Raw genomic sequence first — 19516 nt, forward strand, 5'->3', positions numbered from 1 at the left:
TTAGGTAACCTTTTGACTCTCCTTTTTCCTTGCTTGATGTCAATATTAAGGGGGTCATTAGACTAAGGAGGTCAGTAGTTATATCTGTCTGTGAGTCTCATAAAATTTTAACACATGCATGGGAAATATTGTCTTTGAAGGAAGCCTCAAAAGCTGTGTTTTGTTCCACCATGTCAAATGTTATTTTTTTTAAAGATGCAGCAGAATCTTATCTCCTCTAAACTTCTTAATCATATGACTATAAATGTGTGATCTTCTATAGAAAGTCACCTGCAAATGTCTGTTTGTGTCCTTCTCATGGTCTTCATTAAGGTTATCCAATCTGTGCATAAATCATTCTTATAAATATTTTTTAAAAATGTATGGCTTTTGGGGCGGCTAGGTGATGTAGTGGATAAAGTACCGGCCTTGGAGTCAGGAGTACCTGGGTTCAAATCTGGTCTCAGACACTTAATAATTACCTAGCTGTGTGGCCTTGGGCAAGCCACTTAACTCCATTTGCCTTGGAAAAAAAAAACAAACCTAAAAAAAAGTGTGGCTTTATAGATCATCTTTTTAGTTACTTCTTTTTTTGGGGGGAGGGGGAAATAAAGGTACTTTTTCATGCTTACTTTTTGGCATTGTTAGATAGAGTGCTAGAGCAACAGGACAACCTGGGTTCAAATTTGTGGGACCCTGGACAAGTCATTTAACCCTGTTAACCTCAGTCTCTTCATCCATAAAATGAGTTGGAAAAGGAGATGGTAAACCACTCCAGTATCTTTATCAGGAAAACCCCAAATGAGGGCAGTTAGGTGGCACGGTGGATAAAGCACCAGCCCAGGAGTCAGGAGGATCTGAGTTGAAACTCAGTCTTAGAAACTTAATAATTGCCTGGTTGTGTGACCTTGGACAAGTCACTTAACCCCATTGCTTTGCAAACAAACAAATAAATAAATGAGTGAATGAGTGAGTGAGTGAGTAAATAAATAAATAAATAAAACGCCAAATGAGGTCACAAAGAGTTCAACAGGACTAAAATGATTGAACAGGAAAACTCTGTATATACTCTCCAATCCAGCAACACTTACCTCCTTACTATTTCCTACACTTAATTCCCCAAAATGTAATCTTCCACAACCCAATTCTCTGCCTTTTTCACTAATTGCCACCCATTCCTAAAATATTCTCCCTTCTTATCTCCACCCTCCAAGACTTCCCTGGATTACTTCAGCTCTCATTAATCCCAATTTCTATAATAAATTTTGTCCAATCCTCCTCAATATTAATATCTTCTCTCTAAGATTACTTCCCATTTACTCTGTCTATATTGGATGTTCATGGTCTTATATATTGTCTCCTTCATTTGATGATGAACTCCTCAAGGGACTGTTTTTGTCTTTATTTGAATGATCACCATAGTAAATGATTGTTGACTTGACTTGACTCATATCAACTTCATCTTCTTGAGTTTCATTGCTCCCACATAATATATTAGATATTGAGGTGGTGGAGAATACATGTGATGGTCCCATTATTGCAATGAATACAGATTACTTTAAAAGGCAGCAATTCTAGAGCATATTCTAGATGAGGAAACAGGTATAGAGCCAAATATTGACACAGGCCTTCTCACATTAGGTCTTGAGCTCCTAGTTCCCAGCGAGGCTAACTTCAGACCTCAGACAATAACAGTCAATAAGTCATATCCATATAATACCATAATAATTACAAATTAGAGGTCAAAACCTCTCTATTTTATGTCTTCATCTGTTAAAAAAATATCTAGATTAGACAGACTTTAAGGTGCCTTCTAGTTTAAGTTTTACAAATGTCTAGAGGTGGAATTATTTTTAGTTGGTATTTTGAGGCATTTTAAGTCACATCATATTTGTAACTGATTACTATGCATTGACTAGTCTGTACATAGTCCATTCATGTCATGGATAAGAAAGTAAATGGGGGCATTTGATATACAGCAATGTGTACTATATTTGGCTTGCAGATAACTAAGAGGGTGTAATTTTTATTACTCACAAATATTAGTTTAACAGAGAAATCAGTCCATAAAAATTTTCTTTTATTGTGGCATAATGGAGGTATTTCCAAATGTCTAAGCTGGAGAGTAAAATATTATGAGCATCAACTGAAATTTTAATACAGAATTATAAAAACGTCTTTTGTTCCTGAGGCCTTTCTTCTCAGCTAGAACAGGACCTAACTGTTTAACTTGTGGTTAAGGATTATTTGTGCGGGGCACCTCCGTAGGTAAAATGTAGTGGATTTGGCTTGTTGCCCATGGAACACTGGGCAGGAGCTCTGGTTACAAATTGCAGCTGTATAAAATAACAGGAAACGTGGGGCTTTGAAAGATTCCACTGGAAAGATTAATTATTTGGAAAAGAGTTATGCAGCAGTTTCGTATATTTTTGGAGAAAAGGTGGCCTGCGCCATTTTTAATAATGGGAAAGAAAAACTGTGCTACCAGGCAGGAGTTGAGAAGAGAGGGATTTCTGGTTCAGTGGTTTGATTTGTTGTTGTTTTGTTTTGCTTTTTCCAAGTGTGCATTTTTAGTTTTGAATTACCTTTATTTTTCTGGGTTAGAAGATGAAAGATTATAAATAAAAGACATATAAACATGGAAAGATCAGTGTTTGCTACAGTTTATAATTTTAAAAATGAAAAGATTTGAAGTTCTTAATTCAGGAAAATGCCCTTCCTCTTTCCACTCCACACTCCCTTATTCTAATGTCAAAACTTTTAAACAGCCTCAGTGCTGCGGTTACCTATGAGATTTTCCAACATCCAAAGAAAGGCTTCCAGTTTAGTGTCTGACATACAGTGAGTCCTCAATGGAGAACTAATGGGAAGACATGGATAGAATTCCACAAAATGAGAAGGTATGTCTGGGATATAGTCTATACCAATTAGGCAAGTATTCACATTGATGAAATCACAGAGCCAAATATGTTACTAGATTAAGACCTGTTCTCCTAAATCACCTGTGGATGTTCATTCCTTTCCAGATAAGAGACTCAATGCAAAACTTCAGAATTGATCAGTCTAATTTGAATCATAGACTTTTAGGGTTAGAAATAAAGTAAGTAAACTTTGAGTCATTCATCTTTGTCTTACAAATGTGTAAGCTGTCCAAGTTTACATAACTCCTTAGAGTAGTAATCAAAATTAGAATCCAGTTCTGATTGATAATGGACTTGGTGATTTTTTTCACCATTATCACACCATCTTGACCCTGGATCTGGCTGATGATTTGGAGCCAGTTGATTAATTTATGGCACTGGACTTAACTGAAGGTCTCAAGTACTTCTAGAAGGATAAAGCAACTTTTGAAACACTGTGATACTGATAAGCTCTCAAAGTGATCTAAAGACAGAAAAATCTAGATAAGCAGACAATCAGATAGATAGTAGCACTATTATTTAAGAAATGCAGTCTGCTTTCTCCACATTTGAGGCACAATAATTCACTCTGCTCAGTCCTTTCCAATTCTGAACTGACAGGAAGCTTTAGGGGAAATGATAAATGTCTGATTCTTTAGAGAAAGAAAAGGGGAAGATACAGTTTTCAGTTTTTAAGCAAAATTCTTCCCCCACCCAGTCCTTTCTTGGACATACAAGTGTGCTTATAGAAAGGGAGCATGATGCAGGGAAAATTCAGCATGTTTTAACTTGAACTTCACTCTCCTAAAAAAATCTATCTTGGGCAGTATTACTTGGCCAAAGCTCATTTGGAGATGTGGAGAGGAACTTTTCCCATTCCTATGTCAATTTTTTTTAAAGCCTGAATGCCTTGAAGCATACAATAAGCTCTCTGTTATTCAGCACAGTTGGGGAATAAGAGGGTCAAGTAATCAATCAGCAAGCATTTACTAAACACCTACTAAGTATCCAACACTGTTGTAGAGATTCTAGGTACAAATATAAAGAAAGTGGCATATTATCCCGATTATCAAAAATAAAAGAATTTGAGCATGGTATATTTAACACTCAAAATATATTAAATAAATGTAATCTTTATATAATAATTCAGAAGATACTTCAAAATTCTACAATGCTTCAGGTTATCATTAGGCAGTCACTTCAGTTTCCTCATCTATAAAAATGAAGGAGTCAAATTAATAATCTCAAAAGTTTTTTTCAGATCTTGATCCTATTAAGATATATTCAAAAAAGGAAGCCTGCCTGTCATAGTTCAGTAGTTATCTGGAAATGCCAGTAAAACAGCAATATGGTGATGGAATATTAGCTAAATGTTCATTATAGCACAGTAATAAGACTTCAAGCTATTCTAGGGATAGACAGAAATATAGAGAGGCAGACAGTCAGACACAGCAGCAACATTATTTAAAGCATATATCTGGTTTTTTTCTCTGCTATACATAACAATTCACCACTACAGGCCTTCTTGGATATAGCATTGATGAGAAACTGTAAAAGAATTGTGACGTGAATTGTTACCCGGAAGAAGGGATTTGACTCATTTTTCCAATTGATTGACAGGTTCCTTAGGATCAAACTACAACTCCTTGGGAGCCTGGGTCTCTAGTGATATTGTAGGACATTGTCCTACTAAATTAGACATAGAAAAGAAACTCTGCCTTCAAGAAATCTGCAATTTGATTGGAGATCAGGGACAAATAAAAAATAAATAACAATATAAAAAACGACATAATCTTTAGGAGGTTTTTCAGCACTTTGGTGTCTCTGATATGCACCCAATGAGTGGTAGTAGTAATAATGACAATAAGAAACATTTATATAGTGCTTTAAGATTTACAAAATGCTCTAAAAAACAGAAAGTCCCAAAAGTCTTAATTTAGGTTTAAGCATTTTAAAAATGATTTTTGATAAAGCCTAAATTGTCATCTGTTAGGATCACATATAAACCACTAGATTATCACACAACTCTAGAACATAAGTGAGATACAGACCATTTCTATGCTATAGGAATTCAGGGAAGAGAGAGTTCATACTCCCCAGATAGGGCAGTTGGAGAAAGCTTTACAAAGGATATGGGATGGACTTTGAAATAAGGGTAAGAACAAGGGAGGTGTTGGGGAGGAAAGTCATCCTCCAGTTACCAGGACTTTGATGATAAGCTCATTCAATTAATTTGAATTCAATCCAATTTTACAGGAGATGTAAGGGACTTGTTATCCTTAGGGAAATAATTGTATTTTAAAAGATGATCTCAGGAAGAAAAGGTCTTTAAATAACAAGGAATCAGTCATTAATGGATGTTTAGGTGGCAGTGGATGGGGCGGCAGTCAGGGAAACTCATCTTCCTGAATTTAAATCTGGCCTAAGAAATTTATTAGCTGTGAGACCCTGAGCAAGTCACTTAACCCTGTTTGCTGCAGTTTCTTTATCTGTAAAATGTGTTGAAGGAAAAATAGCAAACCACTCCAGTATCTTTTGCCAAGAAAACACCAAATGTGATCACAAAGAGTTAGACACAAGTGAAAAATGACTGAACAGCAAAAGACATTAGATAGGGGAATGGAGATCCTTCTAGTCCTTTTCAATCCACACTACATAATCTACTTTATTCAGATCATGTACAAGGTTGCTACTAGTATTAAAAGATGAGATCCAAAGGCAGCTAGGTGGTACAGTAGATAGAGCACTGACCCTGGAGGCAGGAAGTCCTGAGTTCAAATCCAACCTCAGACACTTAATAATTATGAATAATATTGAAGAAAATAAAAGATTGCTTTTTTCTTTCTTCTTTCTTCTTCCTCCTGCCCCTTAGCTCACTGGCTTAACCTAGAAACATGGGCTTTTCAGTTAATTTTTGTTTGTTTGGGTTTTTTTTTTTGCAAGGCAATGGGGTTAAGTGGCTTGTCCAAGACCACACAGCTAAATAATGATTAAGTATCTGAGGCTGGATTTGAACTCAGGTACTCCTGATTCTAGGGCCGGTGTTCTATCCATTGTACAACCTGGCTGCCCCTTTCAGTTAACTATTGAAATAAGGATGAAATAACTATTAAATAATGGATGGCCTTCAGAAGGGAAAAATACCAAATCCAGTTCAATAAGCTATTACATGCAAAGCAATGCTCTTGAGGAACGCAAAGATGAAAATAAACAACATGGTCCTTGGTCTTAGGGATATGGATGGGGTTTGGGAGGTAGTGGGGTGGGGGTGGGGGGGACAGAGAATGGAACAGGTCAGCAAATGCCCCTCATAGAAACCTAGGAAGATCCAGACAAAGTACTCTAGGAAATCTGAGGAGGAAAAGAATGCTTTCGTTGCAGGCATTCCAGGGGGCAGCTGAGCTGGACCTTGAAAGATGATAAGCATAATGATAGATAGCAGTTCTATGGGATTTAAAAGAGGCTTTTCTATGTGATCTCATTTAGTTCTCACAAGAGTCCTAAGAGATTTTTATTACCCCATTTTACAGAGGAGGAAACTGAGGCAAACAGAGGCTAAGTGACTTGCCCAGAGTCACTCATCTAGGATTGGAATTCAAGTCTTCTTGTTTCCAAGTATAACCCTCAAACCACTGAATGCAACTATTGTTGCATTTCTCTGTAATAATTTATACAGCTAGAGATGAAAAGATGAGTTGAGACTGGGAGCATCCCACCATCCAGTGCTTTGCATAACACCTGGAACATAGGAGATGCTTAGTGAATATGTTCATTCATTCATTCATCTATTTATTGGGAACAGAGAGTGCATAAAAAGAATAATATGAAATAAGGAAGGAAGGTAGGTTTGAAATACAGACTAAAGAAGGCAGATTGCAATTATAGATTGCAAAAAGCCTTGAGTGTCAGACTTAAGGAGAATATACAGGATGTTCCAAAGGTCTTAAACCATCACTAAAATCTATAGGACATCCTGTGTTATATCCCAGAGGCAATAGGGAATCAACTGTTGTTTTATTGAGCAGAAAAGTAACAAGGTCAGAACGAATGCATTAAGATGATGGAGGGAACATGCAAGGAAATGAGTAAAATGATTCAGGTCAGAAGACAGACAACTAAAATTATTAATATCAGTCATTTACACTTTAGTGTGAATTAAGGTCAATTGCCTTCATTCTACTATATATAACTCAAGGGCATTAATGAAGGTATATAATGAGACTGAATAAAATTTCACTTTCTATTGCTTTTTAAATTTAGCTTTTATGCAGGCAGGTGTTTATATCTTCTTAGCCTGGACCAGTAACATCATGAAGAGGTTTTGGGTAGGTGAGAGTCAATGCCAAATATGAGGGGGGGGAGGTTGGAGGAAGAGGGAGGGAAGGGACAATTGCCATTCTATGATTACATTACCACAAAAAGGAAGAATTGTTTGAATCTCTAATAATCGTGAATGCTTCCCTTTAGTGACCTCAACCTTGGGTTATTGTTCTAAGTCTACAAGTCATTCATTGGAAGGAAGTGTTGCTTGATAGACTGGATTTCCTAATGAAGAAATCCTTGAGTCCCTTGATTATCCCCTCTAGGGAACGACAATGCCTCATCCAGGGACCTCTACAATCTTATGCATTTAGTACTATATAATACATCCCTGAGGTCAAGGCTCCAACAAAGTGAAAGAACAAGGGATCAAGAAAGCCTACTTCCCTCTCTAGATCTGCTCAGTCCATGTGTCTCAGTATCAGGAAAGGACAAGGCCCTTCCACATATGAATCTGTCTTGGACTGCTCTTTGGCTTCTGTCTAATGAACATAGAATCAAGTCTTTGCAACTGATTAGATCTAGCCGAGGATGAGGGAAAGTAAAGACTGGAAGATCACTCAAGTGTTTTGAAACTGGATTGATTAGAATGATGGTGTTACCCTTGTCAGAAATAGGGAAGGCCTGGGGAAGAGCAGGTTTAGGAAGGGAAAATAATGAGTTCCATTTTAGATATGTTGAGTTTGAGATGCCTGTGGGACAGGAGGGTATACAATAGGGAATTGGTGATTGGTGACAGGAGCTCAGGAGAAAGATGAAGTTAAGATATGTAGATTTTAGGATTATCTGCATAGAGATGATAATTGAACCCATGAGAACTGACCAAATTGCAGAAGGATTATAGAGAGGGGGGGGAAGAACCCCAGGTCAAGCCCTAGGGACACCCACATTCAGAGGGGTAGAAAATGGATGCAGATCTTGCAAAGGCTTCAGAGAAGTAGTAGTCAAACAGAAAAATTAGGAGAAAGTGGTCTTAAAAACCTGAAGGAAAAAAGAATGTCTAAGAGGAAGGGCTAGACAATAAAATCAAACACTACAAAGATGTCAAGAAGAATGAGGGTTAAGAAAGAGCTTTTGAATTTAGTGATCAAGAGATCCTTGTTAACTTTAGAGAAAATAATTTCAGGAGACCAGTGGGATCTTAAACCAGACTTCTATGACTTCTTATTGCAAGGGGTTGAGGAGAGAGTGGGAGGTGAAGAAATGGAGGCAACTACAGGGAAACAGCTTTTTCTAGTTAAAAAAAAATCCCAGGGTTAATATGAAGATCATATTAGCTCATACATCAAGTGCTTTGCAGCCATAAAATACCATATAAACAAGTTATTATTAATATAAGGCTTATAATGGCTATTAGAACAATGGGGAGATAGATGTTATTAGGCTACACATGAGTTTTGAGGTGGGGGAGAAATCACTGAGTCAGAATATATTAGGAAGCTACATGGGGAAGATAAGATCTCTGTCTTTTATTTTCTATAATGTTTCTCACATCCATCCCCCTTTCTCCATGCATACAGCCACCAAGTAGTCCAGACTTTCATCATCTTTCACCTGGACCATCATAAATAGTCTGCTAATTGGACTAACTGTATCTCACATTCCCTTTGTTTGTTCTATCTTCCCTCAGCTTCCAAAATGATCTTTCACTTAATCATGTCATTCCCCTTTTCAAGAACTTTTTTGTGACCTCTAGAATAAAATACAAACCCCTAAGTCTGAATTTTTTTTAAAGAGTAGGAACTGGGGCAGCTAGACGGCACAGTGGATAGAGCACTGGCCCTGGAGTCAGGAGTACCTGGGTTCAAATCCAGCCTCAGACACTTAATAATTACCTAGCTGTATGGCCTTGGGCAAGCCACTTAACCCCATTTGCCTTGCAAAAACTTAAAAAAAAATAAAGAGTAGGAACAGAGAAACTTTATATCAATACTATCTATCTCTCTATCTATCATCTATCTATCTATCTATATTCCTGAAGCCAAGAACTAGGATTATATCCAAGAAAGAAACAGTTGAAGCATTTAACTACAAGCAGCTACAAAACAAGATTCTTATTGCCAACACTATTTAACTTAGAAGAGATACCTTTTACTCTCATTTTGATAGTAGGTTATCTTGCCTTCTTTTATCTCTTTTGATTAAGTCTATTTTTGAAAAAGCCCTTTATGATCTGATACCAGTCTATCCATCTAGGCTTTATTTCACATCATTCCCCCTTATTCACTTTATGTTCCAGACAAAATGCCTTAATTTCAGTTCTAGAATTTGGCATGCCATCTCCCATCCCTATATATTTACTAAGATATGACTGAAACTGAGATTTGAGAAAGACTTCAGCTTAAAAAGGCCAAGGTCACCCACTGTCAGTCTCTGAACTATGTCTTGCCAGTGCACTCCAATGATTGGTGGAGAGTGAAGCTGAGAACTTTATACAACCTGGCTTCACTCAAATTCAGTTCAAGACATCATCCTGCTGATGTCATCAGTCCTCTTCCAGAATGATGGATGAACATCAACAGTTTATAGGCCTCTAATCCTCTCTCTCTTTACCTTGCTCTTTTAGAATCTATAACTTCCTTCAAGACTAAATTTAGGCAACTCTTCTTAGTCATTCGTGCTTTCTCCTCCCTCAAATAGTCATGTATATAAAATTATCTAGGTTCCTTGAGGCTAGGAATAGTATTTCTTTTTATCTTTGTATCTCTATCACCTAGCACATGACAGACACTCAATTAAATGATTGTTGAATTAGTTAGAATCTATAAACTCCTTTATCAATGACACTGGCCACAGGACCATGGCATGCCTGTATCAAACAAAGTGCTATGCTCTATGAACAAAGCAGATTCACAGTGGTTCTATAGAAATGTGAGACACACAAAGATGAGTTGATAGCTCTACTCTAAATATTCACTTGGTCCATTAATACCTGAATTGTAATAGAGCCTTCTGAGTGCATGTTGGTCTGATCAGCCAGAGTCACAGACATTGTACCTTCACTCTGACATAGTAATGTCATTTTTGGTCCTTTTTGAGAACAAAGAACAGCAATCAACCAAACAACCAATCAATGGCAGTTACAGAAGTCAGCTACAGAGTGTTTTCAGTCCAACTCATTGAACTGGAGAAAAGGCTGAGACTACTGAAAGAGTTTGTAAACTGGCTATTTTGTTCTACAAGTATCCCTATAAACTCTCTCCCTCATGACTTTGACTGCCTGCAGAGATCAAAAAGCCTCGTGATTCCCACCCAGAGGCAATCTCTCTGACATCTGCAGTCCTTAGGAAAGGTTTGTGGTAGAATAAGTTTTAGTCATTTGAGAAAGCAAATGTTCTGTAGATTTTCAGGCAGGCTGGCTTTAATATCTATAATTTGGATATTTCAAAATCACATCTATTTGTGCACAAGACAAACATGCAGTCCTAGGTTATGACATCGCATATGTCAAGTTTAAAGGTAGAAAATAAATCTGTTTGGAATGACTGTTCAAATAAAAAAACATTACCTACAAAGTTACTGATCCCTAAAATTCTACTATACCTTAGTGATTCGAGTTTGCTTCTGGATTTCTAAGGTTAAAGTTCGATTTCTAAACTTTTTCAAAAGGTTAAAACTACAAGGAAAATGTATTTGGAGACACTGGAGTCTGTCTTTGAACTCTGGAGTCCAGGGAATGGTGCCTTACAGAGGCCTAGGTGGAGTGAGCAACTGTCTGGGGTGTGATTTCCTGGGCCCCTTGCCAAAGAAATATGTCCACCACCTGCTGGCTGATGCCTGAAATTCCTTGCATAGGGGACAGTCTTTCATTGTACAATAAGACAAGACCTCCTAACACAACATTGGCTTAAATGCATACTAGAGAGTGAACAATTGAAATAAATCAAATCCCTTTCTAAGATGAAATTTTAAGGGGGACCTGAAATTGGGAGAGAAGGGGAAGGAAGAAAGAAAAGGGGAAAGATACTAATAGGGATTGTATATTCATAACTACCACTGGGATCATTTTCCAGAGATAAAGAATTAGGAATAAGCTCAGTTAGTAGAATTCATCCAAATGAGTTTTTGTTAAGAACCTGCTATGTGCGATCACTTGGGGGTACATAGCTAACATTTAAATCACTTCCAGCCCTTGAAAAACTTATGTTTGAGGGAATACAATATGTAAATTTAAATTTTATATATAATTATTTGAAGAAGAGAGAATACAAACAACCTGGACAAGGGTTCCTTAACCTTTTTTGTGTCTTGAACTCTTTTGGCTGTCTGATGAAGCTTTTGGACCCATTCTCAGAACTCTGCTTTTAAATGAATAAATAAAATATGTTGTTACAAAAGGAATCCATTACATTGAAATATTGTTAAAAAAAAAAACCCAATAAGTTCTTGGAGCCCAGGGTTGAATATCCTTGAACAATTAATGATCAGTAAACATTTTCAGTAGAGGTAGCACCTGAGTTAGGCCTCAAAGGTTCTGCTAGGCAGCTACCAGCTAAATCCAATCATACCTTTTAGCAAAAGTGGCTCCAGTTCTTAGGGACCTTTGTATGGTTCTGGAAAATCATGAGCCACAACTCCAGGCTGATATAAATCCTTGTGAGTGGTCCTAACTCACCACAACAACACAAAGGGAACAAACAAGAAGGACTCTGTGGCATCAAAACTGACCTCTCTTCTGCACTTACCACACTGTCAGTACATTCATACATATGACCAGTTTGCTCTAAGACTCATCAGCCCTTCTTCCTGTTATTTGGCTTTCCAAAATACCATCGAGGAAGCACTATCCAAATCTGTCTCCTCTTGCTTTCAACTTGTGGCAATTTCTGGAGGGGCAGGGGTGACCAACTGGGGGTGGGGGAAATCTTGAGGCTGCAATGGGGACAGAAGCAGCAGGTTTAGGGCAAGAGTGGGGAAATGGGAAAAGAGAAGGAAGACAAACTTAACTGGCCCTGACCCTTCCTTGATGAAATCTAAAGAGGTTTCCAGGTAAACCTGGAGTTGACAACCTTAGCTACTGAGATGGATGGGCTGGCAACAACAGAGGGAAGGAAATGGGGGATGAGGGTGTAGGCAGTCAAATCAACAGGGACACTAATTTGTCAGAAACAGGAAATGAGGGTGTCATGGACATTCTTTCCATTTCCTGGTTACACACTCCAACACAGTCAATTATGAGTCTCAATAGAAAAAAAGCAATGATATTAGAGTATTCTTGGGTACACAGGGTTACTTGGCAATTCAAAAATAAGGTCATACCCAATCTAAAGCAATCAAGTAAAAGTGATCTTATTAAAATGACCTCTAGGGAATGAGTAAGGAGGCAGTAGTCACTTTCAAAAACAAAAGACAACAAAGCACAATTCAGGAACTACTCTTTTTTGACACTCAGCTTCAAAGAGAGCAAGCAAAAAAGGCCTCAGTCTTTTTTTTTTCCTCAAGATTAATGCAGATCATTAAATACAAACTGAACTGTCACTCAGAACAAGGAGATTAAATAGCCTTAAATTTCCATATTCTCCTTTCCTGCTCCATTTACTACTTCACACTAACCTTAGCTTATTGTTTATCAGTTATTATATAAAACACATTCCCACCTTCTGCCCTCCTCTCCCCTCAGCTGGTCAAGTTACAATAGTTCATTTTAGTTCATGTGTTTGAACAAAGTTTTATTCTTGTTTGATTGCCAATATAATGGTTTAGGGAACCTGCTAACTGAAAAAGGAGAAACATTGAATGCTAAATACTTTTCAATGCCAGTGATATAGAGGATTGCTTTTGTGACATAGATGCTCTGACTCTACTGAGGTTGCTTAGAGTTCTAGGGATTGTCAGGGACTTAGGAAGTTTCTCTCCTCTTAGATCATCAGCTTGAGCCCCTATCCACTGTTTACATTGTTAGACCAGTAACTTGTACTCCTAATTCCTAATTCTATTTAACTATTAAACATCAGATTTCATTTTTACAAAATGTATTTACTTCATAGATAAAACAACTACAGAATTACCATGCAAATATTTTTTTACCTTCAACATTTCAGAGGTACTAACCTTGGTCTCTGAGGGAGTAGACATTAAGCTTAGCTTGTTGGTTCTACTGAGTTCATGTCCAGTAGTGGCATGACTGCCAAAGGAATAAGTCTTTGTATTGCTGGACTGGAAATGCAAAGGTCAGTCTTCATTTCTTGGCTCATCAATTCTATGCTACTTTTGAAACAATATTGTCAAAGGATAAGATGCCAAGGAACCCTCTTAACTTTTTAAGCTCCTAAGGTCTGAGACTACATTCCCTTTCCAGGATATCATGAGCAGAGAAGTCATCAAAATCCCTCAGAAGCACGAGGCAAAGAGATAATAGTTGTAATTGTCAGGCTTTTTAAAATACCTCTGACAATCTTTGGGCCTCTTCAAAACATGGTTAGCTGATCAGAACCAGTTACAGAATGCCTACATAAGCTCCACAATCAGTATCTCTAAGATGCTTCCCTTACAAATTCTCCCCATAACAAATATCTAGCATGGAAGGAAGTTATCCTCCATGTGGAGATGCCATCTGAGACACTCTGAGCATGTATGAAATCATCATTACACTTTTACTTGAGGAAGAGGGGGAGAAATCATATCCTTTTACTGGAAATGGAGAAGTTGATTTTTTTTTAAAGGTACAGAAGTCATATAGTTATTTTATTGTTTAATCATTTCACTTGTGTTCCACTCTTCATGACTTCATTTGGGATTTTCTTGGCAAAGATACTGAAGTGGTTGACAATTTCCTTCTCCAACTCATTTTACATATGGGGGAACTGAGGAAACAGAGTTAAGTGACTTGTTCAAGGTCACACAGCTAGTGTTTGAGGCTAGATTTGATCTCAGGTCTTCCTGACTCCATCACTTTATCCATTGTGCCACCCAACTGCACTGAGCAGAAGTCATAGATTGCACCAAGAGTAAGATTCACTACCATCCCTCATCAGTCTTATCTTTTAGCCCTGCAAGTACCCTATCTTCTCCCCCACTCCAAGTAATTTCTTTTTTTTTTTAGGTTTTTTTTGGTAAGGCAAATGGGGTTAAGTGGCTTGCCCAAGGCCACACAGCTAGGTAATTGCTAAGTGTCTGAGACTGGATTTGAACCCAGGTACTCCTGACTCCAGGGCCGGTGCTTTATCCACTACACCACCTAGCCGCCCCCAATCCAAGTAATTTCTGAGAAAGGTTTGGATGTTTAGCCCAGGGATAGGAGAGCACTAACACTTGAGAAGATAAAATACTTAAACCAAATGGGCCAATGAAACAATGGGGGGAAATGGAGATGGTTATGGTAGCAGATGAGTAATCAAGTAACCTCTGTACTGTACTGAACAAAGAATGATGTGGGAGAAAGGGAAATGTGAAGGAGAGGTAGTGGATGTTGGTGGGAAGATCAAAAAAGAACTCCATTTGTCAGGAAGAGTGTTCTTAATCAGTAGTATGTAGAGTATCATATGCAAAGACTGGTATGAGCACTTTTTATTAATTAGGAAAAATTCATAATTATTATGGGGGGAGTCAAAAAGATTTGGACAAGACTGAAAATGACTGAACAACAATAGCAATATAATCACTAGGCCAGAGAGACCATAAAGACCAATATTATCTGTAAAATAAGATTGTATTATCATATGTGCATATAGAATTGCAAGGCTGAATGATAATATTGATAGAATAATAAGAGCTTGAGGGGAAGGTACAGTAGCTTCAATTTGGTACATATTCCAAGAAATCCTTAATCATTTATTGTCATTGTCTTTTACTGGATGATATGAGTTAATGGGGAAAGGAATTAGGCTGATATTGGAGTCTTCCCCAGATATCTTCCTAGAAATAAGGGGAACCTCAGAGCCACATTTTCAAAGCTTATCTAGGCCATTTTTTCTGCTGTGATTTCTACCTACATCAATCTAACTGGCTCAAGCTAGTTCCTCAAGTTCTTTTTCAGTTGTTTTTTAGTGATATTCAACTGTCTTTATGATGCCATTTGGGATTTTCTTGACAAAGTTCTTCTTCAGCTCATTTTATACATGGGGAACTGAGGCAAAGAGTGTCCAGAGTCACACAGCTACTGAGTATCTGAGATTAGATTTGAACTCATGAAGGTAAAACTTCCTGATTACAAGTTTTATCTACTGTACCACCTGGTCACCCACAAACACTTGTAGCCTCTCCTCCCACCCCCACCCCCCCCATCAAGGAACTCTGTTCTTATTTTTTTTTTATTGGAACTCTGTTCTTTTGGAACGATAAAGACAAGACTTCTTCCTTGTGGTGGTGTAAGAGATTGTTGTGTGTGGGAGTAGTGTAAACTTTCATCACCTGGTGTCTTCCAGCACCAGAGCACTATTTTACTGGTTGATTGGAGAGTACCATGGGAGTGGGAATGAACCAGGGACTGGGGAGGATATTTAAGCACTCGTATTCTGGTAAATAAATGGAAGTCTTGGAGATCTAAGAGAATTTGTCTCTCTTATCTCCCACCCCTTCAACCTTCACCTGGGTAAAGATAAGAGAATCTGGAAAGGAACTCAACATGTTAGCCCCTTAAGCATTGAACCAGAGGGAAACATAGACTCACTAAAAGGGCTAAATGTGGAAAGGACCCAGTTACTGAAGGGTAGTCCCTAACTCTATCAGGACATGTTTCTCTGGGAAGGAAAGAAGGCTCAGTCAGGGGAGTGTGGTATGACTCTAGAGCAAGTCGTTATCATACAGCTTCCCCAGTTAGGAGACCTGTGTCTGGATTCTGGTGCAACATAACCATATTTTATTTTTAGACCTTTGCATTATCTTCTTAAACACTGCTAATGTCTGAGAAGTTAGTTGGTGCATTGAATAGTATTGGATTTGAAGTCAGGAAGACAGTTCCTGCCTCAGCTACTTACTAGCTATGGACTCACTGGATTAGTCTCTCTCAACCTCAGTTTCCTCATCTGTAAAATGATTCACATAAAATATTCACATAGAATATGACCACAAATTGGGGTAGAAATGCTTGTATCTCATATTTTCTCAGTAAATATCTCTTTGGAAAAGCTAATTGGTACTAATTCATTAAATGAAATTAGAATTACTCAATAGTAAACATTAGAGAGAGACCCTTAGAACAGGGACTTAAGGCATTAGAGAAAGACACTCTTTGACTACCCAAGAATATCCTTAGAATTCTAAGGTGAAGATGTAGCCTTCTTCATTCTGGGACTCCATCTTGCTAGGTCACTTTTGGGTTAGAAGGCTACAGGTTACAGTTAGATTGTACCAATTCTTAACAAATCATACAACTCCATATCAAATCGACTCCCCTTTAGGTGTTGTCAAAAAAATCAATAAAAAAATAGACATTTATCTAGAACATTCCAGGTACTTAGTAAATTCTTTGAAGGTAGACTATCTCATTTTTCAATGTTTAGTTGATCATTGTGGCCATAATAAGTACTAAATAAATGCTTTCTCATTTATTCATTACATCAACAATTGATTCTCAGGTTTGAAATGGGAAATGGGCAGGAATGTCAGCATTGCAAGTGTATATATCCTTACAGAAGCTGTGGAAAGGACAGTCTTAAGAATCAAAGTGAATTTTGAGAGAAATTTAAAATCATTCAACAAGCATTTATGAATCACCTGCTGTGTGCTAGGTACTATTCAATTACATTAAATCAGAACTTAATTATCTTTGGATTGTGTACTATAATATCTGTAAAGTGCTTAGTATAATGTCTGGCAAATAGTAGGTACTATATAAGTGCTAGTTTCATCATCATCATCATCATCATCATCATTATTATTATTATTATTACCTCAGTCATACAAAGGCTGTGGACAAAGGATCTTTTCAGGGAGTTAACAGTAAAATTGCTAGGGATAATTTTAACCTTTCAAACAGGTTTTTAATCTATTAAAAAGAGCAGTTTTTAAATTGTTTGCTTTACCCATTTGTGAAAAGCACTAATTAAAATTATCTGTATCTAATCATTAAAGCAAGTCCACACAGGACCTACACTGAGGAGTCATTAGTCACAGACTTGGAACATAGACACTGTTTCCTAGGGCAAAAAAAAAAAAAAGAATCTTAAAGATTATCCAAGATTATTCTCAATCTGAGATTGCTACTTTGTGTTCCTGTATGTCTTTGTGTTACTGCATTTCTTTTAAATATTTTCTAATTTTTACTTTTCATTAGTTTAGACTGAGCACCGCCCTCCATTAAAGGCTAAACATTTCACTTTACAATAAAGCTCCCTTTAGTCTGAAAACAGATTCCTGGAGGGAATAGAGGAAAGGAAGCCCTTTAGCTTGGCAAGAAAGACCCTGGTACCATCTAAAAACTCAGGAGTGAGATCTGGTCTGTCTTTAAGAGAAAAGAAACCCCCTTACACAGGTCAAATGTCACTCAAGTAATTACATGAGATACTGGGACTATGAGGAGACATATACAGACTATAAGAAATCTGTTAGAGCAGAAAATACAAAATTTCTTAGCATTGCAGTATTATACTCTTTTCCATTCTCCCTTTTAGCCCAAGCATTCCTAACCTTTCTTGTATCATGGACCCCTTGGCAGTCTGACAAGACCTATGAACTCCACAGAATAATGTTTTTAAATGCATGAAATAAAAATTCTATATTATAAAGAAAGCCAATTATATTGAAATGAGGTTATCAAAAAAAATTTTAACCAAGGACCCAAGGTTAAAAACTCCTAAGGTATGAGAAAAGATACTGAGTATGGCTTCCCATAAACAGATATTTATACTCTTTAATAAGGCTACTCCTCTCTACCTGTATTCTCTCCAATCTCTTCTAGGATCTTGTTCCAGTTGCCATCTTCTTTCTTTTGTGCATTTTACTTAAATCTCCATCAATTCCTTTGCATCTGTCTACAAACATACTTGTATTCTCTCCAATCCCAGAAAATTCTTTTACTTGACCCTCTTTCCATTCACTTATTATAACATTTCTTTCTTCCCCTTCTCTTGCTAAACTTCTTGAAAAAGTTATCCGTCTCTAATGCTTTTTCCCTACAGACCTTCTCCTCAGTTCCTTATAATTGGCCTCTAAACCTATGAAACCATTCCTTTAAAGATTTTTACCTCCTAATGCCTGAATCCAATGACTTTTTCCAGTCCACATCCTCCTCAACCAACCTTTCTTTAGCTTTTGACACAAAGACTATTTCCTGATCCTGCCATTGTTGATCCCAATTCATTGTTCCAAATCTATCTCTACCACTCACTATACACACCTAATTCCTTCTATAAACCTCCCACCCCTATAAAACTCCCATCTACATGTGCTCTTCCCATTCTGAAACTCCAAAAACTCAATATGTACCATGAAGATTAAAACCAGTGTCTCTGAGGGGAGAGAAGAGGACACTGAACAAAGAACACCTCTCTCCCCCTTATGAACACACCGAGATTCACAATAAGTCCCAAAGAATTTAGACCTCAGTCTTAACATTGATAATTTTACACGTACTTTGTCTCACATACAGATTTTTTATGATTCTACATTCTATTTTATTTTCTTCCCACAAAAAAATTGTCTTTAAATTTAAATTTTAGCCCTTAGACTTTGGTCAGCAATGGATGTGTTATATTTTTTACACATGAAGATAGTTTCTACTCGTGTGTAGTTTCTTCTACCATATTGAACACCAAAATTTAAGGATGCATGTCAGTGCTACTTAAATGAGCTTAGGGGATAGCTGCCTCTTTAAAGTTGACAAAACAGTTTCTGTACAACAACCCTATGAGGTAATTATTCTAAGCATTATCAACTCCATTTCACATATGAAGAAACTGAGGCTCTGTGAAATTATTTACTCTAGATTAGTATTATCAAACTCAAATAGAAATGGAGTCCACTGAGTGATATATAGAGATTCCTGTGGACTGCATAAAACCAAACATTTATAAGTTTCTTTTAATAAAATAGCATGAAAATCATATAGGAACCACCTTTTAATCTGTTTTAGGCTACTAAAGCATGTCTGACATCTCCATCCTAATCTATACAACTATTAGGTGTCAGAAGAGGATAGCTCTAGGATCTCATCTATCAGTCAGTTGTTTAAAGGTCAGAAGAACTTTCTAAAGATGACTATCTTTCAGGAAGCCAGAAAGCTGAAAAACCCTATAATTCTAGTCCAGTGTTCTATGGCCAATTAGCCATTCCCCAGTTTCTTCTCCAGCTCTCCAGTTCTTGAGAATTCCAAACCCTGAGAAAGAAAATAGGCATATAAATCTAAGAGTTAGATACAGAGAGAATAGCAGATGAAGTCA

Source organism: Macrotis lagotis, chromosome 1, assembly GCF_037893015.1.
Source record: "Macrotis lagotis isolate mMagLag1 chromosome 1, bilby.v1.9.chrom.fasta, whole genome shotgun sequence".
Lineage (NCBI taxonomy): Eukaryota > Metazoa > Chordata > Mammalia > Peramelemorphia > Peramelidae > Macrotis > Macrotis lagotis.